This window comes from Equus przewalskii, chromosome 28, assembly GCF_037783145.1.
Source record: "Equus przewalskii isolate Varuska chromosome 28, EquPr2, whole genome shotgun sequence".
Taxonomy (NCBI): domain Eukaryota; kingdom Metazoa; phylum Chordata; class Mammalia; order Perissodactyla; family Equidae; genus Equus; species Equus przewalskii.
In genome coordinates this window covers 32,438,402-32,463,672 of record NC_091858.1, presented here as the reverse complement: position 1 = coordinate 32,463,672, position 25,271 = coordinate 32,438,402, and the positions used below count along the sequence as shown (strand labels likewise).

General features: G+C 41.1%; 2 long non-coding RNA genes across 2 annotated transcripts; one reads left to right on the top strand and one right to left on the bottom strand.

Moving 5' to 3' along the window:
* Positions 1–8,772: 8,772 nt before the first annotated feature.
* Positions 8,773–9,625, bottom strand: LOC139080012 (uncharacterized). The gene is made up of 2 exons (XR_011534113.1): positions 9,407–9,625; positions 8,773–9,015 (listed from the first exon to the last, which is right to left on the bottom strand). It is a non-coding gene; the product is annotated as an uncharacterized lncRNA (long non-coding RNA).
* A 9,122-nt stretch (positions 9,626–18,747) lies between these two features.
* Positions 18,748–25,057, top strand: LOC139080011 (uncharacterized). Its single transcript, XR_011534112.1, has 3 exons — positions 18,748–19,269; positions 24,037–24,121; positions 24,836–25,057. It is a non-coding gene; the product is annotated as an uncharacterized lncRNA (long non-coding RNA).
* Positions 25,058–25,271: the final 214 nt, after the last annotated feature.

Genomic DNA, 25,271 nt, shown 5'->3' with positions numbered 1-25,271 from the left:
TCAAAAAAGACTAGAAACAATGCTGTCATTCAAGAAGTTCAGGGAACAAGTTCCTCTTCTTTTCTGAAGATGGGTCCTGCTCATCTCTGGAAGTCTAGACGCTGGGACCAGTCATGGAACCCAGTGGACTAGAGGATTAATGGATTACAGGATACAGGGGCGTTACTCCCTTAAGAAGTTGTGTTTTGAGTTTCTAGGGTGAGTACGCTCCTGGATGTGGAGACTACAATGGCTTAGCAGGCTCAGGGGAAATGAGTTCAGTGGGATTCCGGGTAAAGTGTTGGTCAGACTAAAGCCAAAGGTCAGATTTATTTCAAGAAGCCAGTGTGATTTAAGTGCATCACCTAGAATGTACACCAGTTACATCTTTCCAGCTTGAGAAATACCAAAACAATTGAGATGCCTGAAGCCCTGAAAGCTTTGAATTCTTTTAATGCAAAAAAATTAATTTTTTCACAGGGAACAAAATGCAAAAGGAAGCATAGTGAGTGACATATGGCAATCTCTCATCTCCCTACTCCAGCTGTCAGTCTTTTCCAGGAGACCCTCACTGTTAACACATTATTCTGTAGTTTGCTTTATTCACCCAGTTATTTAGCTTGAATCTTTTTATATAAATCCGTACAGTACTCTATCATTATTTTTAATGGTTTTATACTAACCCACTGTGTTCATATGCCAGTGTTAATTTCCTTATTATTAAAACACAGAAAATTGCTGCAATTTGGTTATTTCTAAACTGTTGCAGTCACAACAAAACTGTAGTGAATATCTTTATATATATGTTATCCTGACCATAAGTGATTAAGTCTTTTAGATAAATTTCTAGAAGTAGAATTGCTTGGTCGAAGAATGCATCTTATACGTTACAGACGTTACTCCATCCTCCATGGAAGTTGCCCCAACAGCACTCACAGAAATACATCAGACTGACTGCTCTCTGCCCACAAGGGAGTGTGTTGTAGAAGCCCTGGGATTAGCTAATTTCCATTATCCTTTTTTCCTGCCTAGAATCTTGGCAGTGATGTGATGACTCCAAATACCTAATGTCTTAGACTCTCTTGCCACCCAGAGTTGCCCCTAAAGAGAGTCCTGACCAATGAAACGTCATTGCTAGGAAGGGCACCCTTTATGAGTAATAAAATAAATCTTTCTTCTTGCCTCACATCCATTGTTGTGCTATTCTTTATATTCTCCTCCCTCTCTCTGCTTGGATGACAGGAGCACTTGGACCTGCAGCAGCTGTGTTTTGCCCACAAAGAAGACAGTTACTCCATGTGGATGCTGGAGCAGGTGCACAGGAGATGCCATGTCCTTGAGGATGTAGTTGACCCACCTCACCTCCTCCTGTACTGCCCCCTTTAAGTTGTTATGACTTGGAAAACCCAGTCTGTGTTCTTTCTAAAGCCATTGTTTATTGAGTGTCCTGGTGTTCGTGGCTGAAAGCAGGCTGATCCGTGGACTGTGAGGCTTTCTGGTCTTTCCCAGTCTGAGAGAGAAGAAATGGGATCCCAGTGTCTTCTTGGTATACATTTCGCTCAGGAATCAGCGTCCACATCTTCCCTTGCCTGAGAAGTGTTTGTATTTATTTTCTCTGAAATGTCCTTTCTTTGTTACCTATTTTGGGGAATGGAATTGTATTTCTATTTATTAGCATTGATTTGTAGGAGCTCTTTATAAAATCGTGAAAGGAGTTTTTTGCCACGAGTATTGGAAATCATTTCCAGGTGTTGTCATTGTGGCTTTTGCTTTCTTTTCTGCTGGCAGAAACTTTGGAGTTTTATATCATTTAAAAAAATCTTGAGGCAGGCCCCGTGGCCAAGTGGTTAAGCTCGCCTGCTCCACTGTGGCGGCCCAGGGTTCTGCCGGTTCGGATCCTGGGCGCAGACATGGCACCACTCATCAGGCCACGTTGAGGCGGTGTCCCATGTGCCACAACTAGAAGGACCCACAACTAAATATACAGCTATGTACTGGGGAGTTTGGGGAGAAAAAGCAGAAAGAAAAAAAGTCTTTCACCATTTATGTGTTTTGTGTCTACCCCTCTTAAATTTGTAGAACTCAATCTTCCATGTGTTAGTGCTTTTTTGGCATGAAAATAACTCTTCACATCTTGTGCTATGAGTCAGAGTGTACACCAGACCTACAGCCCCCTCCCAGGGGAACTGTGGATTCTCAGGGGGGTTGTCAGGATCCTTATCATTTCGACGTCGCAATGGTAGATACAGACATCCAGCACGTAGGTAGGACACATGTCCATGGGTGGAGCTGCTTGATCACAGGAACAACAAAGTGACTGTAGGTAACAAAGGAGCTCTGCTTGTTCTTCCTTCTCTTTAGTCCCTCTCTGCTGCTTCTTCCCCAAAACATAAGCATATCCACAAGCATTGCGATGGAAACACAGATAATCCATTTCCAAAGGCCCATTAACTCTGATCTTGCAAGAATTGACTTTTGCATCCATAGGGCTATTTCTGCTTACTCCTCAGAGACACTTAGCATCCTGCCATCCCTCAGGATGTGTTGAACCCCAAGATGGATCACTGTCTTGAGGATGAGGACTTGTTTCTCCTTCTAGTACCATGCATCCTGGAACCTTTGATGAGTTGATTCTGCTGGTCATTATATTGCCAAACAGCCCAGTCTGTGGACAGGTCGACAACACTCCAAGCCACCATTGCATAAAGTCAATGAAATCTATTTACTCTACAATGATTGTAAATATGAATTCTGGATGGTAATGTCTGGTAATAAGTTTTCCTCCACTGCTCAAGTATTAAATAAAAATGAAGTCCCAGGGGCTTCACATCAAACTTCAAATGAGGGTATTTACAAAGGCATATATTAGGGAGAGGCTGTAACCCTGTTTGAGATCATCAGATGACAAATGTCTGATGACCACTAGCCTTCAGTTTATGCTCTCAAAACTCAAATAACCCCAAAACTTACGTTGGTAAACACTCTAGAATTCAAAAAGATAAGAGAGTGTAGAGGGTAGTGGTTACCTATATGAGATTTGGCATAATTTTGTTGCTTAATCTACTGTGACATTGAGTAAGACACTTAACTTCCCAAAATATCATTTTTCCTTCTGCAAATAAAAAAAGCTTAATGATAACATACTTAATAGGGTTATTGAGATAATTGCTTATTGCAGATGATGAAGAGTACTTAGTAATCAATAAATATTAGCTAATGTTGGTAGAGGAAATGCTTTTCTGTATCCTGAGAACACTACCTGGCATACAGTAGTTACTCAATGAACAGAACTTCTGTGAAGTCACACCAGGCTATCCTCATCCCACAATACATGGAAAGAATACAATTGCATTCTAATCTGACTTGAGAAGATATTGAGACCCAAAGGATTTCAATGGTATATCCAAGGGTAAACAACAAGCACTTATTAGAGCTGGATTTGAAACCCAGTTCTCCTGTTTACAAAGACCACAAGCAGTTTGTAGAGTTGGTAAGTTCTGTATTGATATAAGGTTACAACTTAAGAAGCATTTGAAGTTAGTGCATTACTTAGAAAACTGGCACTATGGTGCTGGAAAGGCTTCAATTCCTCCTCAAAGGAGGAACAGAGTTTGAACAAGGAGAGAGGCAAGAGAGCAGTTTCCACGTATGGGGAATGGAGTGAGGAAGGAAGGTGCCAGCGTTGAATAAGGCAGCATGGGGATGGTTAAAACTGGGAGAGAAGCTTGTGGTTATGGAGAACAGCAAATGAGTTGGTCTGGCTATAAAAGTGGGAAGCTTCTTGGACACCTTGTAGACAAGCCTCCTTATTGGAAGATAAGAGCCTAAGGACGGGGTGGGCAAATAGAAATTGAGCTGTCACATGAACCTGGGACTTCCGAATCCAGCCAAGTGTATACTCCTTCCTCTGTTTTCCCAGCTTTGTAAGGAGTTCAGCGCTACATTACAGGTACATTAAAATGGGAGTGCAGACGAGCTGCACCACAAGAGCCAGCAAGCATTTCTTTCAATATAGTCTCTCTGTGATCAATATGATGTCTTTGGAGGTTTTTCTGGGATGCGCATATTGTGGGTTTTCGTGACACTATAGTGTGCTTGACGTACATTCTTCTGTTTGCTGTGACAGTGAGTGGGATGACCTGGCTCAGGAAGTAGACCCCAATGGCAGCGCTGATGGAGGTAATGTGGCTCTGTGGGGACATCTCCTTTACTGTCCTCAAGCCAGAAAAATTCTGATCTTTTATGTAGCTACTGATGACTCTGTGATGCTTGTCTAAGGTCCAAAGGGAAAAATCATTTGAGTCTGTTTTGGGTTAAATCAAAATATGGGACTCTTATCCATGGTACAAAAACATGTCTCCTTTTATAGGATCTGGAAGACTCTGTGTCTCATGTAGGTTACCAAAACTTTTAAACCAATGTGAGAAGTGACATTTTTCACTATTACTCTGTCTTCTTTCTTTACACTTCCTTGCCTCATCATTTTGTCTTCCAAATTGTCATTCCCATGTCTCTCAGTCCCTTGTAGACTCAAATACATGAAGACACATTCATTTCAGTCATCAGTAAACGTGTTTTCTCTTCTTGTCAGTACCAGACCAGGTTTTCTCTTCACATCTGCCTTCAGCTCAGAAAAGCTGAAATCCCTTCTTTTTCATGCAGCCTAATCAATCCCTAACACCCCTTCAAAACATAGTTTTCTTTGCCTCCCACTCCTGTCATCCCTGATCAATAAGAGGACAAGAGCTTCTGCTGGCTTCAGAGTCACCATGGCAGAATTCTGCATGCCTTTTGAGACCATATGAGAGGTCCTGAGACTAATGGGTTTGAGGGTTTGAGTTATGCATTGTTCACGTAACCAGTCCAAATCCTTTTAACTTTTAACAATACCTTACTCAATAGAGTTCTTCCTCTATATATCCAGATGAAAACACAGAACATGTCATTGTATAATTGTCATAGGCTCTTGTTTGCTTATCATATTTTTGGGGACACCCTCTCCCCCATATTAATGAAAGGGTTCCAGTGGGACTCTAGGGCTTTAGAGAAAGGTCTGTGATTGAGTACCCCTGCAGGGGACCACTCCCACATCGTGGGAATGCAGACAGTGGAGTTTCCATGAGAAGGATGGTGTTAGGTCCATACAAAACAAGGACTAACAGTGATTATAGTTGTTAATGCAAACGGATTTTCTTCCTTGGAATAAAGTCAAATTTAATGAAAGAAGAGCCTAAGATGTTTGGTTACATACATACATACATACATACATAGACAGATAAATAAATAGATTGATTGATAGATAATGGACAGATAGATAATAGCTAATTAATAGATAGACAGATATAGAGATAGATGGACAGATCAAACTTTAGGATCACGTGCATTCACACCACTCTGTCTGAGGACATCATCACTCTTTGAATTCCCTAATTATTTAGAGACAGTATTTTGTTTAAGAGAGTTGTAGTCAGAAATCTGTTGCTGGCATTTACATTGATCCCAACTGATACACATATCAAACATCAAAAAAGGATAGACAGAAGCTTGTGGTGAAGACTATTTGGGGTGAAGAAAAGAGCTGGAGGAATGCAGGGAAGGTAACAACTCTTCCCTGAAGGCCTTCAGTTTGAATCTTGAAATTTGTGCATCTCCATTAAAGAAGTGAAGCAAAAACAGCACCTGTGATGAACACCACTGAGATTGCAGGCTCTGGAGATGAGCTCCTGAGACTGGCAGGGTGATGCAATAGAAAGACATGTGGACCTGGCCTGGAGGAAGAGGGAGCATCAGCCAGTTGCCCAAGGAGGTGGATGAAAGGACAAGTGGAGGAGTTAAATTTGGAGTCAGCGTAGGCACATCAGGAGGGCCAATTAGGCCTACAGCAATGGTCATTGCATCAGACCACATGAGTTCTGACTGGGTGGTGTCTGCCAGTAAGGACCTGAGCCCTCACAACCTTATTTATCTGAGCTCCATGCTGTGACCACACTTGTTCTCCTGCCCTGGCCACCATACACTTTCACATATTTACACATTTGACCTTTTGCTGTGCATCCAGATATCCCCTGAAATAGATTAAGGTCTAGTCTACTTGTCAATAAACTATGCCCCTTGGGCCAAGTAATCTCCCTGACTGTTTCTGTAAAGATCAATGAGCAGAACCAGGCTTATCCATTTCATGTTGTCCATGGGTGCTGTTCAGCCTCAGAGACTTTTCCACATGTCATGACATCAAAGCCCATGGAAAAAGAAGACACTTTAGGACCATCCAGGCTAAATCTTTTCAATTCAGGTGAAGAAGATGAAGCCTTGGGAAGCAACTGAGGATCTTCCAGGGACAAAATTGATTGTACCAATCTTGAGACCAGAATAGAAACTTGTCCTCATTATGACGCTGGTGCTGACCTCTCTCCCCAAAAGTCTCCTGATCTGAGATTTTATTTTCCACAGAAGAGACAGCAACATCCTGGTTCTCTGACAGCTTCCTCCAGGGCTGCAGCCTCATCAGCTCTCTCTGTAACTGGCAGCCACTGGGTCTGGAGGACTAAATGCAGGACATCTGTGAGGACAGCAGGGGTCTTCATGGTGTCTAGTGCCTGGAGGTGAAGAACTCCTAAAGCACCGAAGCAGCCTGTGAGTCTCCAGCTGCGGAAGGGGTCCATTCCTGTCTTTGCATTTGTCTGTTAGGAGATGAGAGAATCGAATATCAATCACTTGGAGACACTGTCAGCATGCATTCTATGATTCCCTGGCTCAGAGGCAGCGTGGAGTGGGTGAGCCATGTCAAGTTCTCCTGCTCTTTCCAGGCGATGCTTTGATGTCTGTCTGATCTGGGTCTCCTCAGAATGGACACAATTCTGAGGGTCCCTTCGAATGGGAATTAGAACTGGTCAATATGTCGATGGAGGGTCCCAGTGCACCCTTGTAAGCTGTGCTATGATTCAATGGTTCCTCTTTTGATTTTTTTTCCAGCTTAAGCTGATTTGTACTTTACCGGTCCCCCTGATCTTGCTTCATTTTACCTAAATCACGACAGTGTCATCATCCTCAAATCTCTATGTGAGGCATGAATGTGCTCTCCCCATCACTTGGGGACTCAATTCCAAAGGACAGCCCAACATTGTCAGCACCAGGGACAGGCCTGTGTCTTCACAGCCACCTGCTTTGTATTGTTTCCTTTTGGTCTACCAGTTTCAGAGGAGGTGACCTGATACACCACCGAGGCCTAGGCCATGATAGCCAGAGCAGAAGGGATCCCTGCTCTGGAGAAGCAAGGAGAGATCCCAGCTCCTCTTGTCTACTGGTGGGAGGAGAGCTCTGATCATGGAGCTCAGGGAAAAAGAATCAGGACTAGCCTGCACTGGGCTGGTTGATTCTTGGACATTGGAAGGGCTTTTGGGCACAGAGAAGAATCACCAATGTTTGCACTCAGTTTAATGCTCAATCAATGAAAGCTTGTGAAAACCAGCTCTTGAGTATGAAACATTCATACCAACATGATAATTTAAATAATCTTTACCATGCTACAGTGAGCTAATACACTTAGCATGCCTGGATCTATTCCGACTCGTCATACCCCTTCAACAACAGATAAATATGCTCAAGGACAAGGATCACAAACTTGTTTATAAATTCCACCAAAACTGTTAGAAAAGTGACAATCTCATGGAGTTACCTTTGTTTCTCTTTGGTCCTGATATTATTCCTGCTCAAGGTTTTTGTGGTCTTCCCAGACCCAGGAGGAGGCTCGATGAGGTTTTACTTCTTGGAGTCAAACTGTTGACTATCCATCAGTAAACAGTACTTGGTGAGTTTCTGAGTTGAGTCAAAGCTGAGCTACTGGTTAATATTAGGCCCAGGCTTTTCTTTGTGATAGAAATGGTTTCTTATTTCATGCCATGATAGTCTTAAATCTCTGCCTTTTATAGAAATTTTGAGTTTAGAGACTTCTCTTTCTGACAAATAAGTTGTTCTTGAAGTTTTTGCAGGACAGTAAGTGGGTGAATAATTGTCTCGTGATTCTGATGTATTGAGTTGGTTCATTAACATTACTACAAACATAGTATTTCTTGGTAGAATTTGATTAAAACTAGTAGGTGTTCATTATAATTACTAAATTCAATATCTTTGAAGAGATAGAGAGTTGAGAGCAACTCTCTCATTGGACATTGAACTAATTTACCGTTTGTGGTCCCAAGGGAGACCATGAATTTCACTGGTCATGGGGCATGCTCACCTCTACTGACCAGCTTCTGGGCTGTCCTCCTCTCAGGCCAATTAACTGAAACGACTACTGTTGGTTGGCATTTTCTGTTTTTGGTAAATTTTTAGATTTTCCTTGTTTGTGGCTCACTACAGCTTTAGTTCACCCTGTCTTGTTGATACTGTTAGAAATATATATATATGTATATGTACTTAACACATCAGATTAAAATAAGAAAAATATTACATATATCAAATCCTTCTACTTCTTAAATTTATGCAACAAGTGAACATAGCCCGTTGGGTCCACCGTTTCTTTGAGTCAACATACAGTATACTTCATAGTTTGTTCTCTCTTTTGTGTATCATCCTGAATGGATTGAATTTTGTAAGTTAAAATTGTCATTAACAGTCATTTTTATTCTTTCTACTTTTATTGGTGCTTCATAATGCTCAAATTTTGCAGCACTGGGATACAAAGCTCAGTTATTTAATGAGATCATTCTGGACAGAATTCTCTATACAAGTGTCCACACAAACTAGCCATATGAAAAGTCAAAAGCGAAAAGAGAGGAAAAACGCCAAATCCACTGAGTTCAATGCTTGAAGTTTATTTTGGAGAGAGAAATAAGAAAAGAAAAAAGGACAAAGAGAAAACCCCTCTTCAGGTCTTCAAATGGAATCCTGACTGGTTTGGGTCTCAATCCATAAAGCTCAGAGATGACAGCAAAGCCTGTAGAGGGCGCCAGTGATGGTACTGTTACAGGTCCACGACTGATGCTCAAGAATCGGAAAACTTTAATTTGCACTTGCATTTTAGTTTTCTCTTACGGTCTGTGGAAAGAAGAGGAAGGTCAGACACAAGGCAAGGAGGGAGAGAAAAGAAGCAGAGCCACCTCATGGAGATATGTTAAGAGGTGACAAGTCTACTCACAGTAGACAATTATCAGTCATGTTAGGGTGGACAGATTCACCTCTTTGTCATAAATCACAAGAAATATTACCAGCTATGTGTTGGTCATGGAGGATCATGATTTTTCTCTCATCCTACTATATTTTTACCTGTTTAATTCATATTCCCCCCAACAATCTACCTCTCAAACTCAGAGTTACCTATTCCTCACTCTCTCTCATCCACACATCCAATTTGAGCCCGGTGTCCTTGTACTGAAAAGTCCCACTAATGGGCCTGCAGATCCTAACAGCAAGCTGGCTCGTCTCTCACCTGAAGCGTCTCAAGTGGAACGTTCATCCCCTGCAAAGGAAATGGTCAAGTCCTGGACCTCAGCCCCAGTCTGGTCCAGGGCAGGAACCTGGTCATCTCTCTCTCCCAGGGTCACAGCCTGGGTCTGATAGGCCAAGAGGAGAAGGGCAGCGAGGAGGGCGAGGGTCCTCATGGTTGTGAGTCACCTGGAGGACAGGGTCCAGATGGGAGAGCAGGAGCCTGAGTGAATGCGGAGCCCAGAGTCAGCCTGTATTTAAAGCAGACAGATTGGAGGAAAGAAGGTGTTGCCCTGAATATGTGACTAGGTGAGGACGGGGTGGCTTAAGGTCCTCCTAGCACCTCAGAGTCACTTTGATGTCCTTTTGATCTAGCTGTCCTTCTCGCGTCATGCATCTGTTTGCATTGTGTCCATGTTTGCTTTTCACATGTCATGATAGATGCCCTATAGGTACATGATAACCTTCCCTATTTCTCACCTGCCTGAATGTTTACCTGTGAAAGTGTGTGCGTGTGTGTTATAGGGCATCTCAGACATCAAGAGATGCTGGTAAAACTTCTATAAAGGAGGCTAATGTAAGGCAATAATAAGACCTGTATGAGATTTCTCACTTGCCATCTTGGATACTGGATTGCATTTTCATATTTCTGAGAGAAAATAACTGGAATGCAGAATCCTATGCTGAGATAATATGCAATATCATTTATAGGGACAAATGCTCTGTTTGTGGATATTTGAGACTCAGGAAATAGCTATGTGCGAATCCTTTGGAAAAATATTGCTCAAAGCAATGCTCCAACAAATGAATAAAAGATCCAAGTGAGAAGACATAGGATTAAAGAAACAGAATAAAAAAGACTCAGTAAAACTTCTTTGTAATCTGTTTTAATTAATTTTCCGTGAATGATTGATAAGACTGTACATCTTAAGCCTGTTGTTAAGAAAAACCTATTAAATGAGGGAAAATAAAAAGAAAATATGTTACCATTTGGAATACAAAATCCCAAGAAATTAATCAAGACATGGAAATTGATCAAGCAAGAAGAGAAGATGGGGATCATGGATAATGACCAACACTTAATATTCAAAGGGAAATGCTCAGTTAAGTATATGTTTAAAAGATGTAATGTTTGCCACTAGAAGGATGTCTCAATAGAATAATTAACAAAACAAACACAATGGAAGGAGGGAAGAAAAGAAGACAACCTATTTTTCATAATTAAGAAAGAAAAAGTCAGGAATGAGAGAACTAGAAGAAAATGCCAGAAATCTGTCAGGAAGACCATTAGCTTGGCCCGCTTCTTGTTTATCTTCTGTCCCCACTCTCTGAAGGAGAGCCCTGGAGGGCTGGGGCCCATCTGCCTGGGCCTTTGTGTCCTGTGTGTGTGTGCATCTGGGAAGTTACTTTTCTGTCCCTCAGTTTCTTCATCTTCATTGGGTTGTTGTGAGGATAAAATGATACAGCCATGCAAAGCACTTAGAGCAACGCCAAGCACAGGGTAAAAACTCCATAAATGCTTACTGTTATTTTCTGATTTTTATCATCATCACACAATCATATCAAACGATACATGCTAAGCACTTAGGATAGTGCTTGGTGTAAAGTAGGCGCTAAAAACATCCCTGCAACACCCGTGTAATTCGCAAATGCACTGGATGACCTTGGACTGAATTTCCGGCATCAATGACTTCAGCTTTCACTGTGCAGTCTTCGCTCCACCTGGGGGCCATTGGGCACCAGGTGTAACATCCTCTCTGTTCTCCCTGCCTTACTGTCCCTCCTGAACATTCCTGAGCTTGGCATGTGTAGTTCCACTATTGCCTCCCAATCTGCCTCCCTCTGGCATTTTCTCTCTCTCTATCCATAGAGATGACTGCGGGGCAATTTAGGAAATCTTTGTTCCAGTTTTAATCTTTTTGTGTGGAATCTGTCATACGTTTATCCCCCAGGGTCCTCAATTATTGGAGAAAATTTTATCTCTAGCCTCTCTTGAGCCATTCTCAGGCCCCAAATTACTCACATTAGTGGAAAATCTGGAAAGAGAATGGATGGTTTAAAAAATCACCATCCAGTCTCTGGAGTAACAAGCAGAGCTGGGCATTGCCTGTGCCCCAGAACAAGCCTGGGAGCCCATTTGTCTGTTTGGGACCAGGACCCCCTTGATCACTTCACTGCTCAGCCTAGAACACAGGGTGACCCTGTCGCTGATCATCCATTTTTTAGGTTTCTTTCTAGCAGGAGTATTTCCAGAAAATTCTAGTCCTATTATGGGAAATGATCATGGAATTATTGTGTTTGTAAACAGAATTTAGAATCAAACATCTTTCCTTTTGCCTTGTTTTTTTTCTTATTCTACCAAATCACCATTGACAATTGTCCGTTGACTTCAAAACTGCTGTCATTTACAATAAAGTATGATGAAACATTTTTTTCTCTTCACTCTGTGTCTGAACCAGTCTCTCCTACCTTCAGGGCCACAACATGGAAATGCGCGGAGAGAGGGCATGAATTTCCCTGACCTAGGAGCTCAGAATTTAACATGTGGATGAGCTTGACCATGCTGAAAAGCATGGTGCAAGGGAATGAGCCTGAAAGAAAATGAATACTTGATATCTTAAAACATCAATAGATCTGGTGTTGGAGAAATGCTTTGTGTTCCAGGCTATTCCAAAGAGCAGGGGATGCTAAGAGGTGCTGGATACCCCTGGTGATAGTCAAGCAGATGGGGAGCAGGGAGGGCAACATGCGCCTTTGTTAACAAGAACAGCAGGTGTTGAAGGGGAGCCGCTGGATCAGAGAGTATCAAAGGTCTGGCCATCAAATGGCGAGCACAGCAGCACACAGATGTCACCTTTTAGGACGGAGCCTTCTGTGCAGCTCATCACCCTCTGCTCCTGCTCCCTTCAGACTTATATTCCCACAGGGCTGGATGCCTCTCACTCCCCAGGGAAGCCCAGGCTCCCGTCTCCCTCCTGGGTGCTCTCCCCCCTCAGGAGGCTCCTGGCCCCAAGGACCCCCTGCCTCTTGGCTTTCTCTGTCTACTTCATCTTCCGTCCACCTCCCCCTGCACTCACCTGAGACACCTTCATGTCTAGCCACACGAGATGCAGGAAACTTGGTGCAGTGCTTATTTACGTGGTGAAGCAAAATTACCATGGCTGAATAAACCAGGGATTAGGGCCATTTGTTTCTCACCTAATTGTCATTTAAACCAACTATTTTGTTCACACTGTGCCTGCCTCTCTCTGTATTTAAGCGCATTGTCTGCTTTCAGCAAGTGCAGAGTCAACACGGTAGAATGACTCATTTTCCAGGCAGGGCCCTCCAGCTTCAGAAAGTAAGAAGTCCCTTGTCTGTAACAGATGAGATGAAGAGAATATCTCCTCTCCCCTCCTCCTCATTCCTCTCTGCCATCTGGCCTTCAGCATAACAGCCAACGTTGTTCTTTGTTTGTTTGTTTGTTTGTTTTTTTTTAGTATGAATTCTATGTTCTGGGGAAATTTCGTCTTCTCCAAGAAGCACTCATTGAGTTCATTCTAATTTGGGGCCCTAGAGGGAGCTAGAAATGCCCTCTATGATGTCATGCAAGGAGGAGCTTCTCCCCTTCTCCCCATGCAGGCAAGCCTCAGAGGAAGGGTGGATGAGAGAAGTGAAGTGAAAGGCTCCCCACACACTTTCAGGGTGCACTGCAGGGGTTCCTAGCCCAGAGAAGGCAGGGAGGATGCCCAGAGGTGGTGGAGGCAGTTCAGGAATGCAGATCATATCGTGTGCTTTCCACTCACTCTGGGCATGTGCACATGGATAAAGTCTTACAGAAGTGAACACTGGTGGATTTCTTGAAGGGGAAAAATGAATTACAAAGCTTGGGGTTTGTCTAGGGGGGGTTCAGAGCACTCCTGTTAGGACAGTAATAATGTTTATGGTGCCATTCTTATACATCTACTTCACTTTCTGGGGCTGACTCTCAGCTTGACAACTTTGCAGAAAGAACGTGATGATGATGGCGTATGGCACAAGAATCTGCAGAAAGATTGTCAGGAGAAATATCCTGCCTGCTCACTATGTCAGGACGGCTTGTTTTTGTCCTGATAACCTTGCTGGGTCCAGCTACAGGTATGAGGATGAAGACCAGCCCTGGCATCAGAATTTGATGTCTGGCAACCACAGGTAGCAGTAGGCCTAGCAAAGGGTAAACTTACAAGTATACACAGTAATGGAATCTTCCCAGCTCCTCACAGCCTTGGAAAATTCAGGCAAACCTGGTGGCAGGAAACCCAGGAAGTTAGTGTTGGGGTTCTCCAACAGTGAGCAGCAGGAACCTGGTCAGTGAGCTGCTGTCCAGACTGGGCCTACAGTGTGGAAAGGAGAAATAGCAGGTGCAAAGAAAGGCTCAGATTTCAATACACCATGGAAAAGATCTGAGAGTGACCTTGAGGGCTGGTTTGGGGGTGGAAATGATTTTGAATTCCAATATTTTGGGTCTGAAATTTTTAAAAATAATTTCTAGACAATATTTTTTATTACAAGGGAAATAAATGCAAACAATAATTTAACCTTAAATGAAACCGTTAGATAACCCAGTGGATAAGTTAAGAAAAAAAGGAATTTTATATTCCTTCCACAAATGGTTTTTGAGTTTCTGGTTACTACTACATTCCAACCACAGTTCTAAGCATGGGGAAAATCAGATAACACACAAGACAGAAATCCCTGCAACACAGGGCTCATTTCCCAATGTCTGAGAGAGTGACAAGAATAAAAAACTAGTTAAATGGTGCAACAGTCTGAGGGGCAGAATTGTGTCCTCCAGAATTCATAATGTTGACTCCTGAAGCCCCAGTACCTCAGAATTTGACCGTATTTTGAGATCGGGTCTTCACAGAGGTGATTAAGTTAAAATGAGGCCTTTAGAGTGAGCCCTAATCCAATCTGACTGTGTCCTTACGAGAAGAGGGAATTGGGACACACAAAGGGACGTAGGAGCACAAAGCAAAGACCAGGTAAGGACACAGCGGGTAGGGAGGCCGTCTGCAAGCCCAGGAGAGAGGCCTCAGGAGTAACCAACCCTTCGACACTTTGATTCCGATCTTCTCCAGAATTGTGAGAAATAAATTTCTGTTCTTTAAGGCACTCAGTCTGTGGTATTTTGTTATGGCAGCCTTAGAAATGTAATACAAGCAGTTCATAAGATGTTAAGAGCCATGAAGAACATTAAAACAAAGTAAAGGGCATGGGTGGGGAGAAGGCAGACCATGCACAACTCTGGGGGAAGAGCATTCCATGCAGAGAGTGCCAGGGTCCACGGTGGGGAGCTAGGAGAATGCAGTTACAGCTGGTGGGGCAGTGCCTGTATAGGCAGAGGTGTGTGTGTAAAGATTTTGGATTTACTTTGGGTGAATTAGTTTTTCTAATTAATGAAAATCCTGTTGGTTTTCTTTGTTGGGTTTGTGTGATAGATGGATAGGTAGATAGATAGATAGATAGATAGATAGATAGATAGATAGATATTAAATTTAGGAAAATTTGACTTTCAAAATAATGTTGGGTTTCTCAATCTCTGAATGTGGTACCCCTTTACATGTGTTAAAATCTTATTTTTTTCTCTCTAAATTTTGAAAGTTTTATTCATACAACTCTTACACACCCAGTAAGTCTTTCTATTTTCTTTACTTGTTGATATCGTAAAGGATATCTTTTCTCCATTATAATTTTAAGTAGTTTAGCTTTTTTTTCCCCTATTGGTTCCCTATAAGGAGCAATGATATGATTAACAATTTTCACTTCCTCACCCCTGCCCTTTATTACCCAATTTTAGTTGTGAATATACCTTTTCTTTTACTTAAGTATGTGTTAACTGATTTGTCGTATTTAAATGATTTCTTTTTGATTTCCAAATATAAAAGCAGAGGGGAAAAGTATCAACTGACATTTTCACCACCCTTTCTTCCCCTTCCTTCCCATCATTCGTTAGTTGTGCAATTTTCCATTTTTGTTATTTGTAGCATTTACGTTGGGTTCTGTATCCATCATCATTCCATTTCTCTCTTTAGTTCTACTTTAAATCAGTTTCATATTCATTCCCAATACTTGTATCATGGACCACATCCTTCTTGCCATTGGCTGAAATTAGTTCTCTAGCTTTTTTTGTTCCCCCGGGAGAGCTCCTCACTGGAGCCATGTTCCCTAAGTGCCCTCATGTTTGAAAATGGCTGTTGCCTTTATAACAGAAGGATAGTTGTTTGAGTAAAAAATTATGGCGCCACATCTCCCGTTCTTGATGGCTTTGCTGGAATTGCTCATTGTCTTCTAGTTTTGAAGGTTATTTTGCATGTCTGAGCCTTCCTGATATTATAGGCAACTTGACTGTTTTTCCTTATTATTCCAAAGATTCTTTCTATTAAAAATCCAGAAATTTTATTGAAACATTAAGATAGAGTTTGTTATTGATTATTATGTGTCAAATTTTCTTAGGACACTACTACTTTAATTTAGTAGGTTAGAACCTTATTATTATTTGACTATTCTTTTAAAAACTGTATATTTAAATTTTTCCCAGTTACCTCTTAGAGATACCAGTCATATAAATTCTGAATCTGTTTTGTGCCCACCACATCAATCATTTCTGCCCCCGCTCTTCCACATCAACTTTGACTTATCTCTATGACATTTACTCACTTCACTTCATCCAGTCCTTATTGTTCCCATCTCTGTTTTCAGAAATGTGCAACCTCATTCGTGTGCCCCTAAATGGGCCTTCAATTTTGTCATGGTTTATTTTCTTCTTTCACTTCCTACTATGGTTCTATGAATTCAGGTTTCTTCTCCTTTTTGATCTCAAAATATCTTTTCTGAGTTAATACATCTATGATTTGCATTCTGTCTCTGTTTCAAAAAATGTGATTCTTTCATCATCATTATCAGCAACTTATAGTGCTCTGGTAGGTCATAATTTTTATCCATTTCATAGCGAAATTGTCAGCTGAGGGTTTCTATTCTACTAATTCTATTTTGCCCATTATTTTTCCTGTTCCTTAGTCATTTTTTTATAAATATCTTTGGAGAGATGCTGTGCGGTTTCTGGTTGATGATGACTCATCTTTGTGTAAGTGAAATATTTCAGCACTATGTATTTTAGAGAAGCTTTTGTAGGGGAGTAGACAAAACTGGGTTCTAGGCTATAGGGAATTCTCCCTATGATGCAAGATTGTTGGAACGAATACTTTGTTTTAATGGCTATTCAATGAGAATGATACATTTTGTGCCATCAAAATTCTCATAACCAGATTTATAACTGCAGCCTCATAACCAGATTGCTTCTAAGAAATATGGACTCCCATGTGATGGTTAATTCAACATGTCTTTTCTCCTTCTTGAAATGTGGTGCCAGTCTGGGTTCAAAGAACCTCACACTACCCGCTCATTCATCTGACCCCACCGTTTCATATAAGGGATTGTTGGTTTGTGTCTTAGGCTGCAGGAATGATTCGGCAGAGTTGTGCTCTGGCAGCATTGTCTGAGCCCTCATTCATACCAGCTTTTCTTGTTTCCTTTCCTACCTCCACGTCTCTGAATATAATGACAGTGTATTATTATATATTCTTTTTAGGGTCATAAATGTGTATTAATTTGGCAAATGATGAAGTTTATAGTTTTATAGCTTATTTTCTTGCTTTGATTTTGGAGAGCTCCTGAGAAGAGAAGGGAGAAATCACATTTTTACTTTCCCACTTTAAAACTGGAAGTCTCTGGTTTATATTAGTTCCTCACTTGGCTTTCCTGAATCCATCCTACGTCTTGCCATCGAGTTACTTCCAAATTGTAAATTTGACAATATTATTATTTCATTTAAAATCCTTCAATGTCTTCTCTTTCCTTACAGGACAAATTCAAAGATCCAAGGTCTGCTCCTATGGCTCCTATTTCCTTTTTCCTGTATCTTAGCCAAAGGAGACACTCACGATTTCCCAAATTCATGTTGAAATCTATGTCTCGATATCTTTGCCCATGAACTTCTTTTTCCCTAGATTAGTTTTGTGTGTCTGCCTCATAAATGTCAATTCTTCTGTTAGGACATATATCAGGTGTTAACTCCAGAGCAAAAATTTCCCAATTTCTCCTCCCTACTCCCCACCCTCACAATATAGAAACAGCAACAATGGTTCCTCCCTTTAAGATGCCCTGTGCTTACTAGATCATACAGCAATGAACTAATGCAGAGTTAATCTATTGGATCAAGCTGAAGACCCCGCCGTCTGAAGATCATGTTGGTTTATTTTATACCCTGGTTCTGTCTAAGTAACTGGCAAATTGTAGGAGCAGAGGAAATGGTTTCTTTGATGAATGGTGCTGAGCCAAGCATGCCACATCCTTGGAAATGGGGTGAGGAGAGCGATAGAAATTGAGAACCAGGCAACATCTAAAAGGACCAATCTCACTAATTTCCTATCTCTGTATAATTCCTCTCACTTGAGTAATTTTCTTGCCCCTATGAATTTGCCCAGAATTCCAAAGATGTTAGATTAGTGTCCTGCCCTAACAAAAGGCAGATAAGTCTACCTTTTGTATAACTCACTTCCTTTTATTAAGCAGGAGGAGCAAAACACATTTCCCTGGAAGCAGATAATACAGCTTTTACATAGTGTGGGAGATAGCTTTTTGCTGAGAACTCATTCATGGATGCCTCCTGTCACCAGGTGCAAGAATTGGGCTCAAATGTTGTCACGTCTCAGAGTTGAAGGAAACTTAGAGATCATCTAATTTAGCCTTTTTATTTTCCAGAAGTTACTGCCCGGGGGTTCATAAGCAAGTCGTATCTCTGGAGCCTCAACACGGGTCTTCTGACTCTGGTGCTTTCTTGGTTAATCCAAACTTGACTCAATAATAATACCCTCTCATAGAAGAAATCTCTAGAGTTCTGGTTAAGAATTAGAAGAAAAATTAAAAAATAAAATAAGAGAAAAATGTGAAATTAAGTAAGAGTACGATATTTCCTTTTAGCAGCATTTTTTAATAATATCCCCAAACGATTTTTGTGGTTTCCAACCCAGACCATTTTTTATCCACTTATTTCAAATGCACTGTTATGGAGCACTCTCTGTGGACTTCCCAGGGCACTGCAGATTCCAGGACTCTTCTCCTCTTCTCAGTGGAATTAGATACTTCTCTCTCCACTGCTCACTCAGTGGCTAAAGCACAGGTTCAGTTATCATTTAATGATTTGTTTCGAAGTCTGTCTCCCCCAGACGTATTTTATTTCTTTTTGTTCCTAGAATGTTTCACTGTTTCCTCTTGATTGACTCCCTTCTGCACAGCGATCTTACATTTTCCATTTGTTTATGATCTTAGCCCTAATGAAGTTCCACAATTTCACAGAAATTTATTTTCCCAATCCTCTCTTTTCCATGTCTTCCAGTTCTCATGGTCTCAATTTCCCCACTTGAAACATGCTCTCTAAGGCAGCACTTAGATCCTCTGACACACTTCACATCTCATCCATCTGTGTGCCTTCTTAGCTCTTGGTGGTGAAAAGAAACTTCCCTGTGACCTTCCTGGGAAGCAGTGACTCTGCTGGGCACTCCCGCCTTTTAGTAGGCTCCTGTTAACTGAATCTTCTGCCTATTAGGCAAGCCCTCTGCAAGGAAAAACACATTTACCAATGCTAACAGGGGTGCCTGCTGCTAACCTTGGGTCACTGCCAGAGGCAGCCGCTTGTCTGGAAATTGCCCACTTAATGGTTTCTCTGGTTCACTAGCACCAGTGTGATCAGAACGTGGTCAGGCCATTAGCGGCACCTCCAGGAGCAACCACTGAAGAATGAAGAGGAGGCTGAGCGAGCCGCCCTGCTGCCCACAGGAGAGAGAGGAGGTGAGTGAGCACTCGGCAGTGTGCAGATCGGGGAGGATTTGGGACTGGGCTGTATTTTCAAGACCAGCTGTTTTTAGTTCCTATATTCTTAGGCAGAAGATCCCATTAAACTGAGGCAAGCACTTCATTCTCACTCACATTTCATGCCCTCTTCCCTTTGGCACACACACACCTCTCGGAAGCACCTAGAACCGCAAATCTCAGAACTGATGAGGAGACTTTGGCATGTCACCTCACCCAATTCTATCATTTCTCAGATGAGGGATATGAGGCCTAGAGAGGTGATGTGACTTGTAAGTCAGAGGCAGAGGCAGAACCAGAATCTAGGTATCCAAAATCTTAAAGCACCGTTTATTTTTTCTGCGTAATATTCTCAAGGTAATTGAAGCTATTTCCATGTAAAAGTCTATGCTGCATGAAGTGATATTGTACGGTGGCTATGCACGTAAGTTTGATTCACACTTCAGTTCAATTGCTGCTTGACCACTGTGTGGACCTGTTGCCTCATCTGTAGAACAGTAGTTCTTAGAACCCATGTCTAAAGATCATTTTGAAAATGAAATGAAATGATCATGCAGAGCACTTGGTACAATGCTTTGTACATAGCAGAGTCTTGATGCCTGATATCTACCACTGGGCACAGCTGATGCTCATTTTCAGGTTTATAGCTGTGTTGTAGAAGACCAAGAGCCACCTATCTTCATATGTAAGAACATGCATTTCATTTAAATTGACCTAAAGTAAAATATTGGGTGCTTCAGAGGACACCTTCCTGGGTTCTCACTTGAAGCAGGACATTGGCAAATGGGAGTGCATTCAGAAGCGGGCAACCGAGCTGGAGAGGGACCCAGATTCCCCGTCTGAGGAGCAGAGCTCAGAGACTCTTCAGAGCAGAGAAGGGAAGGCTCAGATGGGTGAAAGCATAGCACAAAGAAGAGAGAGGAATTCCAAGTTTCTAGGCTTTTGTGAAAGGTGTTTCCTATGTCTAGGCTAGAGTTATTCTGTTTGATTCATATGGAAATGATCAACACTGAGGAGACAAAGAGAAAAGAGACCCATCTCAGGTTTTCAAGACTCCTTAGTGTCATAGGTCAGCAGGTAACGGGATACCCAACTGGTTCTTGGTGGCAAGGAGATAATTCTACTTTTCTAGTGAGAGAGAGAGGGTTCATTCCATAAGACCTGTCTAGTCAGAGATGGTGTTAATAAGCTCAGGACTCTGTAGGCCAGAGAGTTGAAGTGGGAACAGAGCAGCCATCATTTTGTTTTCTCAGTGGAAAGAAGAGAAATGAAGTATTGACCTAGGAGCATCTGCTCAGTGGCCTGCCTTTCTGGAATGTTTCCTGTCAGGGGATCAGACTCTTTCTCTCCCTCTCAATCTCTTTCTTTCTCTCCCTCCCTTCCTCCTTCCCACTCTACCATCCTTGCTGTCTCTCTCTTTCTCTCTCTCCCTCCAACCTTCCTTCCCTTTCTCTCTCTCTCTCTCCCTCCCTCTCTCTCTTTCATTTTTATTTTCTTTCCTCTTTCCCTTCATTTCTATTTTCTTTACTTAAGAATATCAACCATCCTTACATTTGAGAACTTTTCTCACCTTCTCTACATTCTCTGGAGATTTCTCTCTGGGCTCATCAACAGTAGTAGCCCAAATTCCTAGATCCAAAGTGGATTTTCTCTGGCTCTAATTTGTCAAATGGACATCTGGGTGTGAACTACCTCACCTTAATTTTGGACTCTAAAAAACAGATTCAGTCGAGGGGTCACAGGGGCACCGGGTTTTTGTGCTGTCATTAAACAATTCTCTCAGTTCCTTCACTGGGCACAGAGTTGTCTCTGATCCCAAGGATGACTGGGCTGAAGCCACAACGTGTGCTTCATGCATGAGTTGGAATTCTTCATCAAGTTCTGGAAGAAAAATCAAAGGCTTTTGCAAAAGAAATCACATATAGCAAAAAAACTACTGAAGCATTTCTTTTTTAAAAACTTATAAAACAGTGAGTTTTGAAAAATCTTGTTTGGTTTTGGATGTTAAGGAAGTTGATCTTTGATATGAAAAGGTCAGAATAAGAGGAACTAGAAAGAAGAAATGGGGGAAATGGGAGAAATAAGGTAATTTTTGCATGGTGGTAACTGGGAAAGAGTTCTACAAAATAAAGGCCATTTGACACAGGCTCACTCTGTGAGGTTAGTGACCTTTCTTGTTTGGCCATAGTCTGTTGCTCTGTAAAGTGAAGAGATTGGGTCAGATGATCTCTGAAGGCTCCAGTAATTGTTAATCAATGCATTCTATGAGAGAAGAAAAAAACAAGTCTGTACATCAGAATCAAGGAGGCTAAATGATAAGTATTACAGATCATGATTTTATGACTGAAAAATCATTGAGAAGTGATCACACAAAATCAAAATCTACAAGAATCAACATGTTTGCTGATGACAAAACTATTACACAAAATCAATAGCTTTCCCTATACAAAGCATAGCCAATTATAAAATATAGTGAAAGAAGAATTTGAAACAAATAGAGAGAGAAACCATAAAATATCTAGATTTTAAGTTACAAAAAACGTTCTAGATCTATGCAAAGAAATTTATTGAAGGACACGAAAAGGTTATATTAAAAGAAGACAAAAATATGTAAAGCAAAACTTGTTCTTCGAAAAACTCAATGATCCATATGTCATTTTTTTCTTAAATAAAACCTGTCCTTTTTATGCAGAATCAGTTAAAAAAGCAATAAAATCATTTTTAAGTTGATGAAGTAATTTAAAATTTCTTTGGTAAGAGGGAATCATTGAGAGCCGTGAATTCTGAAAAAGACTGAAGAGTGAGATTTCACTACCTTGAATGGTAGGCGCTTTGCGATTAAAATCATGTAGTGCCGGCTCTGGGAGAGTGGATAAGAATGGAGTCCACGCTGTGAACCTGGGAACAGCTAGGCATTTGATACCTGAAAAGGTTAGGATTTAAATGCTCTGATGAGTATGCAAAATGTCCCCTCTGTTCCCTCCAGGATGTCCTGCTCATCAGGGTGGGTTGGATGGTCTTCAATTCTTTCCCATCACGTCTGATTTTATTTCTCTTCTGTGCAAGACTCAATTTTCTAAGAGAACAGAGACATAAAATCAGACGTGTGCCTTTTACATGAGATCGCGTAGGATTAGACAGTGATGGCATGTCTGTGGGTTCATGTGAATTTTCACATGTCTGGGTGGGGCAAGAAACAGTTTTCATGTCACCGTTGGGAACTCAAGTCTGTCACAGGTTTTCAGAACAGTCTTCATTGCAGGGCTGAAAGAATGAAGGACAACACTGTTCCCATGGCAGACAAAATGAGGTAAACACACGAAAAACACAAATATCTTTCAGGAAAACCGAACATGAGCAAAGCAAAAAGTAATCACTGAGAATAGTCATGAATTTTGGCTATTGGATCAGCGAGCACAGAGTAAAAAGCAAGCCAGAAATAATTTTTGCAATGCATACAATAAACAATTAATGATCTTAAATGCTCATCGAGTTCTTAGAAATCAGCCAGAAAAGATGAATAGAAGAATGGAAAAATGGGTAAAGTGCATGAACAAGTAATAATAGATGAAAATAATCAAAGAACATTAGAAAAATAACCACATCAGAAACAATTTTAAAGATATATTAAAACAAACAGGAAATATTATCATTCACTCAAATGTTTTGCAAAGATTAAAACAGTTGATAATAACCGGCACTGATAGGAATATTGACAGTCAAAAACACTTTTATACATTGTTAACAAGAGGACACAGTAGTACACCAGTTTCTAGAGTGATCAATAGGGTGATTTCCCTAAAACTTGAAATACACGTATATGTTGACATTCTATTTCTAGGAATTTATACAAAAGTAATAGTTACATAAACTAAAGATGTATGCATAGTCATACAAATATATGAGGGATATATATTTGAATAGATACTAGAGAATTTCCAGGACAATATTTGAGAGAAAAAAAATCACACAGTGGAGCTGCTAAAGAAGTAAGATTATATATTTTAAATTTAAAATAAATATTTACATCATTTTATTTACAAAAGAAAAGAACTGAAATACTCTGAATTGTAAATAGTAGTTATAATTGTAGGGTGGGGCTATGAGATTTTTTATCTTCCATTTTTTTACATTTCTGTATTATTTGGAATTTTCCAAGGTGTAATTATTTTTTATAATAAGAAAAATAATAGACTTCAATGAAAGTAAATGATAAAATTCAAATCTAGGAATAATTGGGTATATTTTTGCACTAGCTTTTAACCAATATGAGCTCTTCCTTCCTCTAGTATGGATTCTTTAGGAAAGTTATAACTAATCCACCACCATTCTGGAAATTCTTTGTAAGGAACCCTGGAAGATCCCATCAACTTGCCTCAAAATCTTTTCTAATGAACTTTCTCACCTGTGAGAAACCATCCTTATTCTCCTTTTGTAACAACTCAACTCTGGCCCTACCACTCACCTTCAGATGCCCCAGTCTCTGCTTCATCCTGATGCCACCTTCATATGATATGGTCATACAAGAGTGCCTCAACCCAAAAGTTGAGAGAAAAACAAAGCAAGCAGCAGCTGGGGCTCCTGGAGCAAAAAAAGGACAGTGCTGTTATGGCCACTCCTGCTGAGGGAAGAGCAGAGTCTTGGGCAGTGAGAAGTTACTCTCTATACTAACCCCTGGGCTGCTGTGAGTTCCCCTGACAGGGAACCTTGGGCTCCTAACTTTGTCCTCTGGATTCTTACCATCAGGTCTTTGGGAACCTCCATTCTGGAACCATGAGATTCCTCCACATCTTCCTTACTGCTCTCTTTACCATCTTCCAGGTACTACCCGGTAATTACCAACCATGATGCCCTTTCTGATCATTATCTTGTTTTTTCCTTTCCCTCAGTCAACCAAAGTGAGAAAGTAAAGTATTAGGGAGCTATTCTGAGGTCATCTCTATACCCCAGCACAACTTATTAAGAAGTTAAAAAATTCCTCTGAAAGCTAGTTGTTGTGTCTTCATGACATTAAAAGTCTTGTTAGGTAGTAATCTTTTACTCCCTCCCCTTTCCCACTAGTGAACTGGATGATTGAGAACCAAATCAGTTGAATCACCTGCTTAGTACAAGTTGGTGTGGAGACAGAGTCTTTATATAAGCCCCAACCAGAGATCTCTTGCCACTTGTATGACAGTGGTGACCTTGAGTTTAGCTGGACAAGGCTTCCATCTGGTGAGACTGGAAGAATTGGGATGGGTTTTGTGTGATGGGGAGGTCAGGTGATTGATGAGATGCACTGGGCAATAGTTACTGATTGAGCAGCACACCTGACTCTCCAGTTAATGCCCAGTTGTTCCTATGGCAGGAAAGACAATTCAGCCAATAGTTCTATCAACAACAGTGACATGGCAGAATAAGAGGGTGAAGAGAGGAGAGAGTGAGTCTTTCCCTGATTGATGTTGGTGTCTAGCAGGGAAAGATGGGGATTCCATCCAGATGGTGGGATCTCCAGCTTTCCTCATCAGACTTTCAACTTCATGCAAACATTTTTTTTATTTCTCAGACAGTACTTGGGCACTCAATTTTGAAAGACCCTGCTACCTTCGGGGTGGAATCTGCCTGAAGCAAGGGACACCAAGGTGTGAGCCCTTCAGAGGACCCTGCCGAGCATTCACCGTTTGCTGCAAAATAAAGAGGAGCTGATAGAAGCAGCCTAGTCAACGAACCCCGGCAAAGGATATGAAGCATGGCTCCGCTTGTCCAAATAAAAGCAAACAATATTCAAGTCTAGCTAATCAATTATTTTATCATTAAGATTGATTAAAGGAACAGCTGTTTTCCATGAAGAGGTAGTCAGTGGGATGGAATCAATTATAAGAATTAAATTTATATCATGCTTCAAATTTTGCAAAGCATCTTAATTCACACAATATATGTAATCTTTAAACCATTTTTGTTTATCAACCCCATTTCACAGGTGTAGAAACCAAAACTCAGCT